The following is a 21,991-nucleotide window of genomic DNA, read 5'->3' on the forward strand; positions in this document are numbered from 1 at the left end:
TTTTCAGAATTGAATGCAATAACTGTGAGACGAGCCTGGGGCACACAGATGTTAAACAGTGAATCCCCCACAGATTACATGAGCGGAAACTCCGGCAGGCGAAATCCAGCATTTTTGTGAAAAAAAATCTAATTAAGAATCCATGGTACTTAACTCCCACCATGTGAAACAGACACAAAATGATGAGGGTGGGAACGACAGCGAGTTGCAGTTATATGCACTGTGTATTTCTTTTATTATAACAAATGCCCAGTGACAGAAAAAATACGTTTTTTTTGTTTAAGGCAAATTAAATCTAGTTGCTCCACAATGAGGTAACACCTGTAGTTATTAGAGTTTTACGTGAAACATTTATTACACCATAGAGCCCAGCAATGTGTTTCTAATTGAAAGAAGAATAAATCTGTTGCTAAGCCGGCAAAGGTAGGCTTGTATGCACTTTTATTTTTTTTCATCGTAAGTAATAAAACTGCTAAGAGCTATTGCAAGACTAATAAACCCTGTGCATTTGGTGGGGATGAAGTTTCTCATAATAATAAGGCTAAGCTGCCCAAATAAAAAGCAGAAAGTAGTGGGTGGCCCAGGCTGCTGAAGGAAGCTTTTCTCCTCTTGGTTGAATTAATTGTCTGCTGGACCTCGGACAGCCTCACACCTGAACAGTGCAGCTGGGCTCCCAGTGTTAACCCCTCGTTTGTCATGTGCTCACATGCGTGCCATCTGAGCCAGGACACCCCCTTAGCCTGCAACTGCAGTGTACACACAAACACACCACACTGTGTGCTTACTGACTTCTCAGTCCTGTGTCTATGATTAGTGCAAAAAAAATGCACTCACTTTAAAACTTTAAAAAACAAGGCAACGAAATAGGCCCCACCTGAAATGCATTATCCTCCGTGTGTCAGAGGGAGGCTGAGGGCTCTGTGTCATACCCCAGGTTGTGTCCTTTGGCCCAGCAGGGTTTCTGTAAGGCTTGTTCTACACCACAGATAAGAGCTCCATTTACAGCAAAAAAAGCTGTTTTTTTTTTCACCTAGGCCATTAAGAGAAAAAGGCATTCATACTGTAAGTATGATTTAATGTCCCTGGTACTATTAGACATAAAAGTTCTATTAATATTCCCATTAATCTGTTCTATCCAGGAAAGTAGACTCAGGAGAAATTTGAAAAGCACAAACAAAAGGTTTTTTTTTGCAAGTTATTAAATTCTTTGTTTGGCAAACCCCATACCTGTTTTATGTTAAATTATCCTTGCATTTGCTCTTACTTACCTGTAAGTCTGTGATTTTAGACTCAATATGACCTTGGTTCGTTTGAATTTAAAAATATGTATGTGTGTGCACAGTACATGTTTGCATTGTTACATTTTTACTGAGCGGACATTTCTGCACTGCTGTTTCTGCTCGGAGAGCAGCTGTGGAAAGCTTGAGGGTGGAATGTGGACAGGCTACGCTGAAAGTGAGCACACGCACCTTCTCAATGTGTTTGTACTGAGATTGCTGAGGAAGCTCCATGTATAACAACTGCAACACGGCCGTGTTGATGCATAAGCAATTCAGAAATAAGGAAGTTAAATGTAAGTATTCCTAATGGGAAGCAGTGCAATCTACTAAATGAGGCAGCAGCGCATTTCTTTATATGTTCTCATCATCATAACATATCTTTGTCAGTCATTAAGTTCCTCGCTTTTAATCTTATTAAGCACATTATTGTTGAAATTCAAAGACCGAGAAATCAATGCTTCACATAATAAATGGAACCTAACAACAGCACAATCTGAACTGGGAAAAGTGATGGTTATGGTTAACTGACAGGTAATAATCTTTCTAACATTTTCAATGATTTATATGTTGTAACACTGTTACATTTGTCTTCTACACAGCAACTTTTTTCTGTTCAAGCTGTTGAAGAGACAGATACAGCACTACTCCTGTGGTGAATGCTGTTTGAAAGGATTTAGTTGACTATAAATGATGAGCCATATGAGTTTTAAAATAACTTTAAAAGAAAAAATCACCTATAGTACAACATTCACCAAGCATGTATTAACTACTGTTTGTTTTGGATACATTTCTTTAATGTTTTCTATTCAGATATCCTAAAACAGGGAACAGAAATTCTAAAACAGGTTTGTATGTTTACATATTGAGTCGAAATATCTTGCTTTGTGTATTTTCTTTTATTTGAGTCAAGTTCTGCTTCATTGCACAAGAAAAGACAATTTATCAAACAAAATGATCAAATTTTCAAAACAACCAAGTTGTTTGTAAAACAGCCAGCCACTCCACTTCCCAGTTGTTTTCTCTTACTGCAATGACTTTGATTGGAAACTGAAGGAGTGTGTTTTGTTGGTTTTTTAGAACATTTGTTTCTGCACAGGAAGCCATCAAGCCCAAGAGCTCCCTTTGGTTCAGGGTGTGTGCCGTGTGGGGCACTGGGTGTCAGTCTGTGAAGACTAAAAGCTCATCCCCGGAGGAGAGGAACAGACTGGGACAGAGGAGAGACAGGCTGCTGTTTCCTGCGTCAGAAAACCTGTTCTTCAGGTATGAACGTGATACACCAAGTTCTCCTTCACTTCTGGTAATCTAACTCATAACGATGTAATTTCTCAAAAAACTCTAAATGCAATAGTAAACCCCTCTCTTCCTCCATCCTAGCACGTAAATTGGCCAGTTCCTCACTTTAAATGACATTATCTTCCTTTGTCAATTAAGACAGTCCGTTGCTGTCATTGTTACCTTTTGGCTGGTTTCTGTAAAAGAGATGTTTGTGGTGAAGTCTGATACAGCCTGGGAACAGAGTGCAAGTTTTACTATCTGAACTAATGACGTCTGGATATTTCCACTGAATTAAATCAGAGATAACATGAGTTCGACCACTTGAGACAAGTCTACTTGAAGTTCTTAATGTTTTTCTCTCCATGGCCTGGGGACTGACCACCCAGTAATCTGACAAAGACACGTGTGGCAGCAATGGATTCTGGCAAAATCAGACAGCACAGTCACTGTCTGCTTCTCTGAAAAATAAACATTAAACAGGACTCTCAGATATTCTCGTCTGCCTATCTCTGAGTAACTGTACAACTTGTAAAGAACTAAGAGAATTGCCTTCACCCTTGAATTCACTTACAGTAGTTCCAAATTATTTTATGGAGGTGGATTTCTACAGTGACCTGTGGGGTGAATTTCCACTCGCAATCCCTTCTTACTGCAGTAACTGAGGGTAAACCTGTTGACCTATGGCCCACTGTGACCAGCAAGCTGTCTTTCCCTGGTGCACTTTTCTCTCAAACTGACAATGTTTATACCTGCACTGCATCTGGTGATCACAGGTGCAAGGCAAGAACATTTCAAAGCAATCAGATCTTTGTCAGCTAAAGTTATTTACCATTTGTAACAAAACAGAGTCATTTATCCTCAGGTTTCACCAGCTGCACTTCCAAAGCTGTTTGGGGTGCTTTTTTCGGGCAGAAACGTGATGTTGGCCTGTTCTTAGATATCTCTGATAGCTTCTTGCTGTTCTCAGAACAACAAGCCTTCTTGGTTTGATTAGGGAAGGGATTAAAGGTGTGGTTGTGTTCCCAGGCTCAGTATTACCCATTTGATTGATCAAAATCACAGATGCAAGTTATTAGCAGACTGTCAAGTGTCTAAATCACCTCAAACGGGCTTCATTACATTGCTTCTAGAAGAAGGCAACCGAACCTTGATTTCTCTTCCTACTACTGATCTGGGATCTCATGATCTTCTCAGGCATAAATGGCGCAAACAACCACCCAGAGAAGGCTCATTTATTGGCAGTGTATTTTATTCACAGAACTGAAGACTGAGACCCTCTTCACAATGGACTTCTTGTTTGGGTACTCTATAGCATAATCTCTGGGAATGTGGATTGGCTTTGACCCACACTCTGGGTCAAAAAAAATTAATTTTCAAGTGCAGAGGTTGGCAGGAGCAGCACGATTCATGTTCCTTGTACTGCGTGCTCTTTATCAGGGGAAAAACCACGTAAGGTTTCACACCTGATATAAATAGCACAGCTCGCAAAGAGCAGGACAGTACAGCAGTCAAGAACAGCACAATTCAGTACTGCATTGCTGGGAGTATAGGACACAAGTGTAAACATGTGTTTACGTGGCAATGTCTGAGTTAAAAAGAGTGAAAGTCACAGCAGTGGTTTTGGGTGTTTAATTACATGCTCTAGAGGATGGAATACAGTAAATATGTATACCAGCATTCATAGAGATTTTCACAAGAGAGGAAGCTATGGTGCTTGTGGGCTGATTTCCCACGCTGATGAGGTTCCACTGGATCTTGCTTCAATTACAATAGCAGTTGTTTTGATTTTTTTTTTTTAATGTAGTCTTCCCCTTCTCTGCTCGGAATCCCTTAGACAGGCCTGAAGTATCCTGATTTCAGGGCTTCCCCTGTAAAGTGATCTCAGTGGCTCTGATATCACACTGACGTTTTCACTGTGTTCAACAGAAAACATTTTACAGCATCACATAAGTAAATGTCCAGTGTTTTTCGTAGGGGTACAGAATATCAGTGAATAATAAACTGGACAATTCATATTCTGTAAGTGATCTTTTCTCTGCATTGAATGCAGATATATATTATTATTATTGTTGTGTATTTACATATTATAGATTTTAATCCTAACATTTTGCAAATTTAACACTTTATTTGTGAAATTGTGTACTAAGTTCTTAGACCTGCAGCTTCTTAGCTGCCAGTGTTTAGTCCCAGAGCTTTGCTCAATTTACTAGAAATGTTGTGAGCAAGAGGCCAGAGGGTTGATAATGCTTTAATGTCCTCTATTTCACTACTTACATGAAGATATTAAGAGCGAGGCTTGACCATTTTTTCTGTAGAGCCTTCAGTCACTGTCCTCCATAACATTGTCTGTTTCAGAGACAAATGGTGCCATGAAGTGTACAGAGGCAAGTATCGTCTAGGTTTCAGAAAACACCAAGTTTTTATACGATGTGCAGACAATTCTCAGGGCTATAATTCTACCAACACAGATCCAGAGATTAGACATGGCACAATGTTTAATGTAATGACAGACTGATATACATTTGACCCAGGCTACACATTCCTAATGAAAAACCCTGACTATTAAGGCACTGCAATAATCCTCTGAGCCATCACGGCATCATTTTTACAGATTTTAAAAGCAGTAATTAGACATGGAACTTGGAGAGACCAGCTGGGGAACATGACTGTGCATTGACCTCAATGTCCTACAAACTATAAATTGCACGCAAGCACTGTGGACACAGTAAATTAAATGGTAAAATTAACAATTACATGGGGATTAGTAGGTAATATTTACAATAGCACAGTCCTTTTCCAGGAGGACCAATAAAGGGTTGAGTGCAGCTTTCTTTCACAACCCCAGTCTCAATTAAACAAGCACCACTAATGACTGCAAATGCTAACGGCTTCATGTAATTGAGCTGAAAACTCCCATGAAGACAAAGAATAGAAATAAAGAGCTTTTGGCAGCAGATCTCAGGAAATGGGGTTTGTTTTCAAACCAAGGGGGCGAAAACTGTAGCCTTGTTTATCAAAAACCTGGTCCAGCAACAGTGTTAATAAGCTTGACATGTGCTGACTTGACAACTGAGAACACCAGTTACCAACTGTTTTTTATTACTGTAAGTTTGGGGACAACAGGAAGTCTGAAACAATTAACTTCTAATACCAGACGTGGGCCTGCAGAACCTACTTGCTGCATGAATTTCTGAAGCAACAGACACCACAAGCCTGTTTGTTAATACAACCACTTTATTCCAGTATGTTCTCCCCATTGTAACTGTTGTTATATGTTCTGAATGCACTTCAGAGTGAAAATCATGCAAAGGAAGTACAGTCATGGCAAAAGGAAAAGAAACTGTTTTTATTTTCACTTAGTGTCAACTGCTACCTCACAGTTAAGCTCTGATAAGATGGACCAGTTTGAAAGAGTAACAAAGCTGCTTTATTATGGGCAACAAAGAAGTATGGCTTCTCAAACAATTTCTTTTCAAACAGTTCAGGCCACAGGAAGCAGGGCTCTGTGTTAAATGTCCTCTTACTTGTGGGCTCCATGTGAATGAATCTGAGCACCTGAGCAACAGCATAGAGCACACAAGCCGTTACAAACAAGAGGAGCACATTCAGCTCATCTGGTAGTTAGTAGGTCCAAGGATGTCAACCAGCTGTTTCTTGAAAGAACGCAAGGTGTCGGCTTCAACAACATGGCTGGGTCGCTTTTTCCAGACTTGTACAACCCTTTGAGTAAGGAACTGCCTCCTGCTCTCAGTTTTAAATGCACTTCCATATAATTTCCACTTGCGCCCTCTGGTTCGTGTTTCATAGTATGGACATCTTCCTGCAGGTGTGAAAGGGTTAATTTCTAAAGGCAATGAAGGAAGACTCTCCATTATAAACAGAGGTTATCTGATAGAGTTATTTTCTGCCTGAATTCAATTATTTCCCTTCTAGCAACGTGCTTATGCTTTCTAAAGGAATCTTTGGTCTGCAAAGCACCTGTTGAGTGATAATCTGCAAGTGATTGAGTTTTTCTTTGTTCATACTTGCTTACATAGAGCTGATTGCCTTGCATTCATAGGTCTGCCGTGTGGGGGAAAATAACAATAACTCAAAATGGTGATAGTATAATCTTACTTTTATATAGTACCTGTAAAAGAAATCAAAGTCTTCATTTTTGTTGTTGCACCCTGTACAGATTTTTAAAAGCTTCACTTTACTTGTCTTTATCAGCTGCAGAATCTTGTACTATAAAAAAGACTAATTATAATACCCTGCTTCTGCCCTGGTCAAAGGGGCAGAATGAGCGATAAATGCAAACACAGCTGCCATAGTGACTGTGCCACGTCTTCATTTGTTTCTCAAAGATGTAGAACAATAAAATTCACATGGATATTGAGTTACGTGCGCAATTACTTCACAGAGAATATTAATCTGCATGACTTCTCAATGTAGGCCTCCCTATGCTCACTGGTTACTGCATCCCTTTTCGGGGTTAATTCCTGGAATTGATAAACATTCCTGCTGCTGGGAGGTGGCACGGAAGGCCCCAGGCTCCTGCCCTCCCTGGTATGAGCAGGTCCTGGCTGAGGTTCCCCAGAATCCAAGAGGTGACCCAGTCTTGTTTGGTCAACCTATCATTGTCTGCACGTTACTTGCTGAGAGAAATAAGAGACATAAATACTGCCCGGAACGGGACTTTCTTTGGATATTTGCTCAGTTTATCCAGAAATTCAGAACTCTAGAATGAAAGGTACACAAGACCTTTAAAGATGGGACTTTAGTCTAATTACAAATAGTACATGTACAGTACAGTACTATGTAATTCAGATCTGTACAAAGACCTCTCTGCTGCACATGGTGTATAAATTTGAAATCTGGTTGTATCTGGTCTTGGAACTGTGTGTTCATCCTCATTGAGTTTCTAAATCACACTCAGATGCAGACTTAAATTTTTAAAGAGTTTGATATAACCTTGTCATTCAGGTACAACCCCTGAAAAAGGCCATCATGTTTCCTAGGAACCACAGCAGAGGGGCAGTCCTCTTGTGCCTGACATGTTTCTTTCAGTTGTTTTAAGCCACAGAACACAGCAGGGTTTAATAGTACAGTACTAGAGAGAGGCAGATGTAGAGTGAGGTCTTAAAATTTCATCTTTACCCGTTCTTTAAATGACAAGAAATGCATCAAGACAACAATCACTACCTGCTCCGTAGTTCCCTAAGAATAAAAAGTAAGTTAAAAAGGGGTCTGAGCCAGTACTGTTGTCAGCAGCTCCAACACATTTATTAAGGGCTAAAACTGGTCTGGCAACCCTACTTTCACCAACGGCCTCTGGGTAAAATCCTAAAACATCTATAATGTTTATAGATGTTTACCTCTGGGTAAAAACATCTATCAGTTTTTTTCTGCAATCACCATTGTCCAGCTCAGAGCTTGAAGATTGTGACTAGTCAAAACCAGTGATGTTACTATATTCTTTTATCTTAATTTATTGAAGTTCTACAGCCCAGACAAACCTAGCTATAGTCACCTCTGCTCTCCCCTGTAAAAGAAGACAGAACTTACTCAGAGACCAGGATAACAACTTGATTGGCCTAGGAAAACCAAGCCACTGGGTTTGGCCTTTCAAGCTGTCCAGCAAAGGGAATAAAAATAATGGTATGAAAGCCATGCATACAGTGGTGGCATTGTAGGTGTAACCAAGAGATCTAATGGGTGAAAACAGAAGATGAAACAATTCTTGTAAAAACAAGAGAACTGCAATTTTAATAAGAGAGATGCAATTTTTTTTTGCTTTTATCTTTTGATTTCCTGGCTGCTTGGAGTCTTCATTTGTTTTCTTTGAAACTCTGATGTAGGGATTTGAAAAGTCCCAACAAATCCTGTTTTGTTGAAATTGAAAAGGGGAGGAGAGCAATAGAGAGCTGAAGGAGCAGCACATTCAAAGAAAGTTAATATAAACAGAGCACCAAGAATTTGGTAATCTGTTTGTCTTGTAAATGCTCTCCTCTGATTACCTGATTGCACAAGGCAACTACAGAGAAATCTGATTGTGTAAAATTATACACAGCAAACTTTTGATTGTAGGGGATCCAGGATGCCTGTTGTAACCATTGATGGAAGGTTGTAAAATTTGGCTTCGGTGATTTGAAAGCAGTAAAGTGCCAAACTTAATTGTAATCAGCCATTGCATGCTCTACAAGTATTCTATTTTTAAAATCAAAGATTCCTTGCTGTGTGGTCTTTCTTCCTTTAACAATGTGATTAATTAATTATATACCCTTTGAAATAATCGAAAATTATTAACTCTTCACTTAGTGAAATCCTGTACAAGTTTTTAGCAGCATTTCATGCCTAGTATGCATTTATTCATTACTGCATGTGTCTCGTTGCCTTGTATTAACCACTTCAGAATTTCTAGGTATTCAGAAATAATTGTGAATTTATTCCTACCCCCTTCAGCTTTCTGTTAATCCTTTTTTTACCTGTAACCTCAAAATGTGGGATCATTTCATGCTGACTAAGGCTGGTTGGCAAATAGGGTATTTTGGAGCCTCTCTTTCATTAAATTCTGTTTGTCATCATTTTTTCACCACTTTACAAAAAGATACTGCTGTTCTGGTATGAGTCCAGATAATCTTGACTAGGCCACATTCTTACAAGCTTCAAAGAATCTTTTTAGTCTTGAACAGAGAAGACTGTGGGCATTGAGAAAACAACCCAGCAGATTCTTTTTTTGGAGTAACAGTGAAACACAAACCAGAGGAATGAAGTGGAAACTACATGGATGTGCTTTTAAAACCAGGAAGAGGAGTCACTTCCTTACACAAAGCGTTGAGGGGCTCTGGAACAAGCTAGCCACACGTGCTGGTGAAGCAGATACCCTGGATTCCTTTGAGAAACAGCTGGATTTGATATTTGGATCAATAAACTGCTAACGACCAAACACATTAAATGGACCACATGGACTTCTCCAGCAACCTTTCTTATGTTCTTCTATTCTTATCTCAGGGACTACCTGCAATGTTTGCTTCAAGCTGATTCTTTAAGATCAGCCTCTATAATGCTCATCAACAGATAGTTGTTATCATTGTATTCTTTTCTATCATTATTTGTGCAGTATGATCCTGCAGAACAGATTCCAATTCCTATGCTAATAAGAACGGTGTAGTGTAAGTTTCTTACAGTGCAAGAAATATTCCCTTAAGCACTGGAATGTATCTGGTTACTCTTTTCTGGACTGATTCCAAGAGACAGCAAATTATTTTTTATTACATAGTGACCAGAATTGTACAAAATATTCTCAATGCAGTCTTACTAGTGCAATGCAAATTTATTAATCTTACTGGTTAGTGCAATAACACTCCTATATTTTCAAAGTTTTTTCAAGAAATCTTTTGCATGCCAGCTCACTGTATTTCTGGCACTTGTTATAACAACTGACATGTCTGCACAAGGTAAAACACATTGTTTCCCTGACAAATAAGTAAACTACTCCAGAGATGTACAGCACTGATCTCACAACATGCTTCTGAGTAAAGCTCTTTCTTAGCAAACTTTGGGGGATGACTGTAGGACCAATTGAGCTAAATGAGGTTTCCTTTCAGTTAAATGAGGTTTTTCCTCCCCCCAGTGCTGTGCAGCTCATTTGTTTTTTTGGGGGCATCCGTGAAGGGGGGGGGTACCATCACGCCCTCTACAGCTGGAGGGCAGCCCCTACTCTGTCCTGTTCTTAGTCTTCCTGTGCTTTGCTTGTCCTTCCGGTGTGTCTTTGTTTGGGGCTATCTATTTCCGGGTCACCCTTTCCTCCTGGCTCAGCATTGAGGGTTCGGATGTCTTGAGACCCGCCTAGCACCAGGTCGTCTCCTCCGCGGCCTGAGGCCATACAGTAGGTTTCTACCCGACATCGTCTGACCTCCTGAGCCCGGGCTAACCCCCGTTTTGCCGCTACGCATGGGGTCTTTATTGCTCTCCTGGCCATTCCACGGCATGTCCTTTCCGTCATCCGTGACAGAAACGGAATGTATCTCTAAAGAAAGAAATGTGAAAGATTGACATCCATATTTTCAAGTGTCTTTCTACGAAGATGCCATTGTAAAAGCTGATTGAAAGAACTGGAGCTGGTTGCACTTTCATTCAGGAAGCGTGACAATGGCATGTCCTTCACTGCTTACAGAATGGGTCTGCAAAGAGTTTTCTAAGAAACCTTGAGTGAGTAAAGCTTAAAAGCCTTAAGGCTAGTGCTTAGGAAAATTCTGAATGTTTCTTCTTTCACAGCTGCCTTGTTAGTCCGTCTCACTGACTGACTGAGAGTTGTGCCTGCTTAGTCCCTGGGCTCCTAACAGGCTTCAGAAGGGACTAGCTGGTGACAGAGGCTGGGGAGACATGGCTGGGAGACAGCATGGGCTGGCAACATAAACTACTGCTGCGCAGCACATTGGTGAGGGCACTGAATTTTTCTCCCTTTGTGCGTCATTCACCATTAACCGTGAAAGCACTGCACTCAAACACTTTAGCCAATACTTCCCCACACCTGGCAGCAGTATGGTTGCAGTTATTTCCCAGAACATGGACATTCAGAGCAGTGGGAGACACGGTACGGGAGATCAGTGTGATGATGTCGTTGGCGCAGTGGGAACTCTGTGCAACATTTCGTCTGGCCAACTTAGCTGGAGAGTCTTGCCTGCCTGGATGAGGAGGGACCTCTTCCTCCCCCATCTGCACCAAGTGATTAGTAATAGAATTATTAACAAAAGGTGAAGATTGGGGGAGGCAGGGGGTGTGAATTGCACAGTGTGAGATGCTAGAGTACGTGTCAATCAATCGCTCTTTCATTTGGAGTTTGATTGACCAAGAGCCAAGTCGGTGTACTGGCATTTTTTCTCAATAACTTTCATTAGAATGTGCAATTGTTGGCATTCATTCATTTGGTAACATTGGTACCAATCTTCCAATTGGTACAACTGACATCACTTGTGCACTTGGTTTCATTGGTATCAATCCTTTGATATTGACACCTGTATTGCTCTTGCTCTCTGGTGGGAACGTTCTTTCAAATGGCATCGATCTCATGCAGAATCTTCTTACCTCTCTCTGTGCTCCTAGTACTCTTCCTTCATTCATGTTCTGTCAGCTGGTGGTGAAAGACTTTCACACTGGCGTTTGGGGGTTTAGGATTATAGTGGCAGATTCTCAGACGAAGGCTGCATGTCCTACTTATTTAATTATCTTTCTTCATTCCAACATTCCTTCTCTTTATGAGTAAGGCAAACATAGCTTATTTATGGTGGAAGCCAAACAAATTTTGTTTAACCTTTTCTGGCATCCCAAGGCTTTTGTATTCGAAATTGGGTTTCTTGCGACTGGATGAATGTAAAATGTGTGTTTTACAAGCAAAGAGAGGAGTTAAAAAAATGTAGCTACATTAGGTTCCCTTAATTGTAGAAAAAAATCATACTGGCTTTAAATCTGACTCTAGTATAGGTAAAACAGAAAGTAATGAACATAGCTAAACTTATTAGGAAAACGAGGAAGCATCTTTAGGTTTGAATGTGAAGTGTCTGCCTGATTAAGAAGAGCTGAGGGCCAGTCAGTTCCAATGCTCCAGGCGATCCGGGTCTGAACTTGCTGTTTTAGCGGGTGATACAGGCAGTGTCTTTGCTGGGCTCCGATCCGGGTTTCCACGGGGAGGGCGCCATTGTCAAGGTCTGGGGCTGTGAGCGGCCACCGTTCTGGGGCGCTGTCTCTAGACCGCATTCCTCCAGCGCTGCAGACGTCGAAGCCACCTGCACAACTTGTAATAAAACCATCACAAATGAGTGAAAGTGAAAAAATGAGAGCAAAATGTAACACAGATGTCCAAATAAGACTGCGAATGATTACTTCTGCCGAGATTAGCTGGGAGCGGCAATCTCTCGCTGCCACTTTCCCAGGACAGAAAAAAAAAACTCCCACTTTTATTACTGGCCTGGATTGTCGTCAGAAATTAATTTTCTCTCCCTGAAAGACAAATTGAATAGTAGCATATGAAATAAAACAGAAAGAACAAGAGCGCGTCTGTTTTTCTACTTTTTTTTTCTTTTTCGTCATCCTCAGCCTCTCACATCTAAGCAATCCGGAGTGTTCAAACTTAAATTAAGATCGGCGGCTAGATAAACAGTTAAAATGGGTTCCCATGGCTACCTCTAACACATAGCCATGATTACATTATAATCCTGCAGTAATCAAGTCTAAATGAAAGAAAGATGATAAGGGTGCTATTTTCAGTTTTTCTGTGCTGATTTGTATTACCTCCCAATCAGATCAGCGCTGCAGTCCCTTTCATTAGTCTGCGGCCATGGCTGTGTTTGTAAAAACATTGCGGGAACAGGGTCTAAAGAAGTGATTAGGTAGCTTTTGTGAGATGGCTTTGCCGGGGGGGGGGGGATTTTCAGTTCGGCATTTCCTCGCACAAGAGGAATTTTTCAGCGACTTCTTTTCACAAAGAACTCAAATAATAATAGTAATAACAGGCAGAAGACCTTCCCTTATTAGATCAGCATTATTTTGCATATTTTGCGCTGATTTGGGGCGCTCGCTGTGAAGGGCCATTAACAGACTTAACATTTCTTTTTTTCCCCCCAGTAACCTGTAGGAATCTGCTGCTCGGAGCTTTTTAAATTCAAGAATAAAGGAAACAGGAAATTTTAAATTTTGTTTACAGAATAACACGTACACAAAAATATGCTATGTGTAATGCAGGGTACTGCTGGGATTGGTTCTCGGCAAAGAACAGGAGAAACTGCAGAAATTACACAAACACGCCTTATTAAGCTTGAGGGTTTCTTCGGTCTTTTTAACAGTGCTGGTTAATTTCCTTCAGTTTTCCGTGCGTTTCGTAATTTTGTGAAGATACGGTGTTGTAGCAGCAGTGAGCTCGCAGTTTGTCTTCCCCGGGCCTAAATGAGCCCCCCCGCCACACAGTAGGAGTCGGAATTAAAGGTGCTAAAAGGTTTTCAAAGGTCTTCAACCTATATTCTGCACACTGCCATATTTCGTCATCGTTCTACTTTTGTGCAATGCATGCAATACACTAGACAAAATCAAATGTGGATTTCTATGACCGTGTTAACCATATTATTTTTTACATTTCAGCAGTACCGAGCAACATCGTTTGTGTAACGGTTGTCCCCCCCGGGAGATCGAAATACAACAGGCTATACCATTAGATCATATTTCAATGAGAGTCGATATATTTAGGTTCTCACATCGCTCGGGATTTTAAGGAAGTGAAGAATTCGGGCGAATAACCGATTGGCTTGTGCTAACACTGACATAGGGCTTGATTTTAAACATTGATTACTCGTTACATTTCCGCTTTACAGTCTTTTTCTGTAGTCGAGAATGACCGAGGTAGTCAGAATTGTTGCGTCTTCTCTAGATCACGCCAGTAATCACGCACGGCAGGTGCGGATCTGATTTTTATTTTTACAAAGCGTCTGCAAGCTGACATAGCACCCAAGTTTGATCTTGCAGAAGATACGACGCATGAGGAGAACTTCACGAATCAACAGCGGTGACGAGAGATTGCCCAACAAGCGATCAAAGAGAGTTATAGGTCTGCCGGTGGCTCGGTACCTTCAGCTTTTATTTACGCTGTTTGCGCCGATCGGCCTCAGCGCGATCCGAATCGACATGCGTGCCGCCACGTGTTTCCTATTTGACAACGGCAAATTCTAATTGCTCCTTTACCTAATTAGGATCTACTCATAACAACAGGTAATGCAAATCAGACCCCGCAGTTTGAACGCGGTTAATAAGTTTGAATGGACCTAATCAAAAACAGAAAGGTTTCTCTTTCACCACAGTGCCTTCGATTTAAATTCAAGTCTTAAGGGCTTTCGTAGTTGCTTTCTGCGAAATAACGAAATATGATAACACATTTACTTATTTCATTGGCCTTCACCAAACTGTCGGCTGTGAATAACCATTCGTGTTACAGAGGTTTTAAAACATTCGGCCTGTCCGTCTGCAGCTCTTGCTCTCCACCGGTATCTGGTATCTCCAGTTTATACACCATTTCTAAAGTGTGTTTAGAGTTCTGCTCCGACGTTGCTATATTTTAATGTATTCACAGCATTCAAGCTTCCTAACTTCAAACCTTTAACCTCATTTTTTTTTCAGTTGCACCCAGAGGCTTCTTGTCGTGCGTTTGGAGAGATCTGAAAGAAACCCCCCTGATTTCGGTGGGGTTTGCGCGGTATTCTAAAACCCTCATAAACGTCCTGGCAGTGTTTCTCGTGTCGTGATAATGTAAAGAAATACGAAGGTAAAGAATTGCTACTGAAATTGCAGGACTCCCTTTTTATTCACTAACGAGTGGTCTTGTCTCGATTTCAAGTCGTGCCCATACATGTTCCAGGCAGGGTTAGTAGCTGGTATCGTAATCGAAAAAGTAAAGTGTGCCTTTTTGAGCTGGGATGTTTTGTATCTGTTGTCCCTTCCTGAGCCTGGCTCGAAGTAAGTACAGAAACAGAAGGGAAAATAAGCAGGAATAAAATAATAGAATTAGACAGCAACCCCTTTTTTTTTTGTCTTGTTCTCAGAAAGAAACACCTGCTAACATCAGCTGTAAAATTCACATCCTTACTGTACTGTAGAAGTGTTTGTGTCAGGCCTGGTATTTCCTCCCCGAGCTCAAGATGGTTATAACGGCCTCTTCACTGTTCTGACCCCAGACTGAAGGAGGTTTATTGCCCGTGTGTGCAAATACTTGTTTTTAATGCAGTAATTGAATTAGTATTGATCCTTCGTGATTTTTTGTGTTTGAAAACTACCGGATAAACATTTAAAGCTGCCACGCTGCATTTTTTCTACGATTAGCACACGGATAAATTAAAACAGAATGGAAATGGAGAAGTGCAGAATGTTTGTTTTATTAACCTTTAGGTATCCAGTTTCCCCTGCAAAAAGGGCAGGGCATTTTTGGGAAAACTGCTTTTTTTTGTAGAAAGTAGTGTATTTTAACTTCTTTAAGGGGAACTACTCGTTTTCCTGACATGATCCCTCACCCTCTCTGAGTAATGTGAACTCCTGCCGGCTCTCTCCAGGACCCCTGTCCAAACCGCTCCCACCTTCGGCCTCAACACAAGTTTAAAGGAAAGTAAAGACATTAGGGGAAAAAGGAAGGGGGAGGGTTTACTTGCCTTTAAACTTTGCTTTTCCTTGCCTTTGTGAGGCCACTTTTTTCTTGAAAAGAAGAACTTTATACTCCTGGACATCAGAGCTTCGCCTGTGAAGAAGCCAGACAATGAGAGGCAGACAGACAAGAGAAAGGCTTCCTTCTCTCCACCCCAGACAGCATGTCTCTGGCAGGAGAATGCAGGCCATCAGAAGTGTCTTCAGGTTGTCAGAGAGAGCCGGGCTGCGGGACACCCTCGGGCTGTCCTGGCCAACAACAGTGGCATCTGTGGGATCCTGCCATCAGTCAGCCCAAGGAAATGATCACTCAGTTCTCACTGTGTCTCCGCGCGGCCCTCCACACACAGAGAAGAGCCTCTTTATTCAAGGACAATATCTCCCTTTCATACCTCCGCGTAATCTGCGTTAAAGACCCTAATAAATCATATTTTCTCATCATTTTCCCCCCTTACAGCTCGCAACAACAGGAATGTCAGTAATGAGGCGGAAGGCCTAAGGATGTCATCCAGCAGATTAGAAGCCCTGCCAGACTACAGGCTCCTCAGATCTGCTCCCATGGCCGCGGTCTTCGCCCTCTCCCACTCTGCTCACGAGTCAGTGCCTTTTTTACTGCCGGCAACCTGGGTCCCAACTCTTTCCTTAAAACCCTTCTTCTTCCTCAAACCTTCTTTTAATTCTCTTGCATGGTTTTAATCAACTTTTATTTTTCTACACCTAAGTGCAAAATCATTTCTACCAATTAAAGGGTTATAGAACATTCTGAGATGTTTTTTTTTTTTAATAGCAATCTCATTACCTCCTGCAGCTGCACTCTGTTTGCTAACTAATAACTGCACAGCTCTCTTTAAACACAATGGGAATTGCTTCAGATTTTGGCTCCTGAAGCTCATTCTGTGGGCCCTTTTACTTATATTATGATAAAGAAAATAGTACAGAAGGACAGAATTCCTCTGAAACACCCAGCACTTCAGACGCGGAGATGAGGACTTTGTGGTTAAGTCAGGAACAGCTGGGTCTGAAGGCTGGGGCACTGCTGAACCTAATAATTAAATATCCACTTTGAGCCACAATCTGTTTTGTCATATTAAAAATAACTTTCAGCTGATTAAGCTAAAGAAAAAAACATCTCGTTTGTAATTAAATCGGTTTTGTAAAACTATATGGCAATGATTAATGCCAAAAATGGCCAGACTGTGCTACCTTATTGAGAGGACGAATGAAGGACTCCTGCAAGTTGCCCCAGTTTTGGTTCACAGTAATAAACTTTATTTTATATAGCACCTGGAGAGTTCCTTTTAATTAAAACCCTGAACACTTAATAGTGCCCATTGTTAAGAGCGAATAGAAGCTGCATGTAATGATAGGCTTTGATTGACTCTCAAGATTCCTGCTGCTAACTAAAAGAACAAACAACAAAAAAATATTTGGACTTGGATGCCTGACATTTGTGCCCTATAAAGAGCTGACCTGAACTTTCAGCTTCAGCACTGCCAGCGAGCTCCTCTTCAGAAAAACTGATGTAAAACAGAGAGATTTCTTCATTTACCACACAAAAGACTGTACTTCTCCCGAGCTAATAAAATCAAAATGGATGGAACAGGAAATAAAAGTGTTTTAGTGTGGCTGAACTTTGGTATTTTGTAAATGGCTGCCTAACAGCAGTCCCACAGGCGTGCCTCTTCTGCAGAACGCGGTACTCATGCCTGCATACTGAGGGGAGCAGGAAAAAAATCAAATTACTACCTTTCATTGCAAATGTAAAATCTCTACATCTGCAAAGTCTTTTTAAAGTTAATTATAGGCCAGGGCTAGAACAATTGTGCCAAGCATTCGCTGACTAATATGGATTATCAGACAAAGCATCCTTACCATGCGTGCGTTAATCTAAACATGCCATCTTACGAAAATTAATGCAATTAGGTTATCTGCATGCTCACTCCAATTACAGTGTGTGCTTAAAAACGAAGATTTGATGAGATCCCCATTAACAAAGTAAACCTTCTTTTTAGGGGGTATTGCAGTTAACGATGCCAGCATTGTGCACTTGATGGGCTGTTATTGTAAATAAGGGATAAAAGCAGTCCTTCAGCGAAGGAGGTCTAGTGTAGTAAAATATGCACCCAATTAAAGCTATGGGTGGAAGAGGCCAATAGAGTGTGTGTGCCTACAAGATGTTGTGTCCTAATGAATCCCGGCTAATTTGCTTTGACTGATGAATTTCTGTATTAGTCGTAGGGGTTGAATAATTATGAAATTTATCACAAGACATAGCAACTCATTAAGGATTACCGAGGAGTCATTAGAGCGGTGTTGTTCGAAGGAACACATGGTCTGATCAGCATAATTACTGCCGCACAGAGGAGGCTGGAGTGGGTGCTGTCTGATGGTGCCTTGTCCTGGAGCGGCCCACTGTAGAGACGGCATGTGCCCCCTTCTTCAGGAGACGGCAGGGGGCACCTGAGATAGAGGAAATTTACTCCTGAGGCCCAGAGAGTGAAGAATCACACTTCAAAATGAGGACATGTCTTGTGAGAGAGAGGGACCTTGAAATTTGTTTCATTTGAACTTCACTGGTGCCATTTCATGTAACTTCACATACACAAAGGAGACATGTCTAGATCTTGACAGAGAATCTGGTGTACCGAAAGACAGCGGGTTTCATTAGATATTAGAATGAAGCTGCTGTCTTAATAGAAAGCCCCTTTTATGTACAAGGCTTGCAAACTGCGTCAAGTGTAGTGGAACATGGGAACAGCGGTAAGGGGGCTGGTCTGGTGAGTGGAGGGCTGTGGGTTCTGATCCAGGTTGGAACACAACTGTTTTACCCTGGAGAAAACGGCTATGAATGGACACAAATGTAAGTTATGGTAGATAAAAGCATCACAAAATTCAATAAGTGGGTAAACTAAAAGGCTTTGATTGAATCTGAGATTTATTTACCTGCTTCCTCTACGAGAGGTTTTCTTGAAAGCTGAGGGAGTTCAATTGTTAGTTGCAGATTTCATTTTGTTATCTCGATAACTCTGATGGGTTTTTTTTCATCTTTGCTCTGGGAGAAAGGGTTAAAAGTGTTAGAGAAAATCCTAATCCCCTTAATGAGGCTGTCTTGAAAAGTATTATCGTTGTGGAGCAAGATATTAAATTATGAATTGCAGTATGCTGGACATCACCACATAATCTGAAATAATTATTCTGGGACCGATTCCTTTTTCCTTGTAAGTCTTTAAAATATTTACATTTGTGTCCATCTCCATGTCCTGCTTTGTTGTGTATCTGATGTTGGAGGGCTGAATTTTTAATGCAATTTCCTCCTGCTCTGGGACCCACTTTCCCTCCGTATGGTTTCTAATGGAGCTGTCTTAACATTTGTTCTGCTGTGTCTGTTTTTCAAGTCCAGGGTGCTTTTTATTAAGGAGTTATTGATTTGTATTTAATTAAACTCGCACTAATTTGCTCTGAACTGACACAAGATTGATCAACCCAATCAATAACATCATATTAAAAAAATGTGCCACAGTTTGAAAGCTGAATGGTGTAAAACTGCAAATCTGTTTGGAAAAAAAAATGCTGTTCGTTACTGTTTGATGTCACTGCCTAATGCTGGAATACAGCAGGGAACCAGAGGAAAAGGCACAAAGAAAGAAAGAGACAGAAAAAGCAGGCAGATAATCACAGAGGAATGACCTGCTCTGACTCTATTTTTAACTGAATTAAGTTGTTAAATGTTAGCAATTTGATTTGTTCCTTTTTAGTAAAACTGCTTTGAAAGTGTGCTGAAGTATGATGTTTGTGATGGTTTCATACTTGCACACTTTTGGATTACACCAAGAATGGCTTTTGTGTTATTTTAAACCAAAAAGTATTTAATATCTAGCATCCAATCTCTGAAAATGCTTCACCGTCGCAGAGCTCAAATGAAAGTGGTGACTGTTGACTTGTTTTCCAGCCAGACGTTTTATTCATAGACTATTGGAACTTGTCCTTTTTCTCACGTGACTAAAGCCAGACAAACAAGTCTTTCAAGCAGTTTCAGCTGTCCAATGCACGTCTTTAATGTTGCCGCATTGTCAGGCTTTAAATATGGCAGGAGACATACTGACCCACTGAAACTACAGAACTCAGTCTCCTTCCAAACATTCTGCAGCCCTGTGTGCAGAGCTGCCAGTAACCCTTCCGTACAGGGGTGCAGCAGAAATCTGCTTGATTGGAGATCATGACATGCTTATTGGCCTCATTATGCAAGCCATCAAGTAATTTGCGTATTTATGAAGACTGGAAATTACACTGAAATCTCCCTGCTTCTATTCAGTTTGATGTCAGGACTGTCTAAACTTTCTCCTACAGCTGATAGTCCAACCTCTACTCATCGGGCTTGGTGGAAAGAATTTCTTTTGTTTGACAGACACCTGCTTACTTGCACAAAAGCACAGGAGAAGAAGCCTTTTTCTAATTGAATTGGATCTAATTTTCGACTGAATTCTATAATCCAAGCCTACTGCACATAACAGATGGAAGAGGTTTACTCAATGGGAAAGATCCACAAACAGCTCACCTCCTGCCCTCACACCATTTCTTCATTAGTGAGGGGCTCCATTGAAAAATCACTTTCATACTTCTTAAATCCGATAAAAATGGATATAGTATATTTTGACCACATAACTCTCCTTTGTTGAAAACTGCCCATGATGGAGAGCTCATGCTGTTAATTGTGCAGCAGATAAAGCAGGTTGTTCCATTTAAAACAGTTTTGTTCTCTTCAATGGTTTCTTTTATGTACAGTAGTATCTGCTTGCAGCCCAGACACTAGATGGCCTGCTGAAACGCTGCGTTTGTGCAGAGGTAACCCTGCGAGACATGGACTGACAAAGGATGCGTGCTTAACAACCCAGTACTGTCCTTCACAGTAAGAGATTATACAATCATGTTTAACAGTCACTCAGAAAGACCCCTTCCTTTGGTACACTAGACCCAGTCATGTTTTAAACTGGGGGACAGCGCTCTCATTTCGCCCTTGTTTTTAGTGCCCCCCTGGAGCATGTTCAGCCCCACTCCCGAGTGAAAAGGGCACCTATTTCACTCTGCCTGCACGGTGGTCAGCTGCCCCGAGTGACCATAAATCTCACTGTAGCTGCGCACCCCTTTTGAAATGAATATAGTCCGTTAGAGCAAGAGGTACAAAAAGTCACAAGAAGACGGTAAAAGATACCGGCTGCGGCTTTTCAGTCCCAGCTCAATACTGAAACAGTGTTCCTCTGTGTTACAGCACGTCTTCCATCAGCAGGGTTTGTAATCAGAAAGCAACCACTCCAAACTGGAACAGGACAAGAGGCGAGTACAGACAGGAAGAATGAGGAAACCAGATTTCCACAGGGACTCCTGAAACCCCATTCCTTATTTGCCTCTATCATATTACAAAAAAAAAATCATTTTTCTTGGCCATTTAGGAAAGCTCATTAAAGACAGGGAAGAACAAACAAAGCTTCTCCTTTGAGACTTCTATTGAAAGTCATTTCATAATTCTCTCTGTTTTAATAGTTGAGATAAATTAATTATTCCTTCGTGAAAACAGCATTCTTCTGTTTTTTGAGTCGGGTGGGGGGAGGCAGTAGTGGAAAACAGGATGAAACTGAAATCAAGGTGGAATAAAACTGTTTGCTAATGGGAAATTAGAAAGTACTGCATCTGAAACAATGAAATCATTAATATCTGATATATGAAGTTTAAAAGTGAATGATTTTTTCAGTGGAGTCACTGACATCTACCTAACAATAGTAGAGGGGGTGTATGCAAGGAGGGATGAAGCGGTCTCGATCTGTTTTGAAGGGAGATGGAACTGCTACTATATATTCAATGATTTTATTTCTGAATAAGGAAGCAAGAAACGCTTTGAAAAGCGATAAGGGTGGACTCGCCCGTCCAGCACGTATATCCTGGTCGAGCTCATTGCTGGGCTTTGTGTTCAGAGGATGAGTCTTTTCATCATGCCAAAAAAAAAACACCTGACTGCAGGACTCTTTTGGAATTAGCAAAGAAAATTAGCAAAGAAAACTTACTCAATGTAGATGTTCACACCTTCCCAAGAACTGAGATGTGCTCCAGTGTTATTCTGATCATTCAGCTCATTAATAAGCAAAAAGGGTAATTAATGTGTGTCACTACATTGTCGTGTTTCATGTTAAGAAAACATGAAACATGTTCCTTTGCAGCCTGCGCATCCTGACGCAGCTACCTACTTGAAGTGTTCCATGTTAGGTGATTTTGGACTGACATTGGTA

At 41.0% G+C, this 21,991-nt stretch overlaps 1 long non-coding RNA gene across 1 annotated transcript; it reads left to right on the forward strand.

Moving 5' to 3' along the window:
• The first annotated feature begins 1,436 nt into the window (after positions 1-1,436).
• LOC148651699 (uncharacterized) lies at positions 1,437-19,488 on the forward strand. The gene is made up of 3 exons (XR_015925132.1): positions 1,437-1,811; positions 2,377-2,540; positions 16,171-19,488. It is a non-coding gene; the product is annotated as an uncharacterized LOC148651699 (long non-coding RNA).
• Positions 19,489-21,991: the final 2,503 nt, after the last annotated feature.

Source organism: Lepisosteus platostomus, chromosome 11, assembly GCF_059453375.1.
Source record: "Lepisosteus platostomus isolate fLepPlt1 chromosome 11, fLepPlt1.hap1, whole genome shotgun sequence".
In the NCBI taxonomy this organism is placed as follows: Eukaryota; Metazoa; Chordata; class Actinopteri; order Semionotiformes; family Lepisosteidae; genus Lepisosteus; species Lepisosteus platostomus.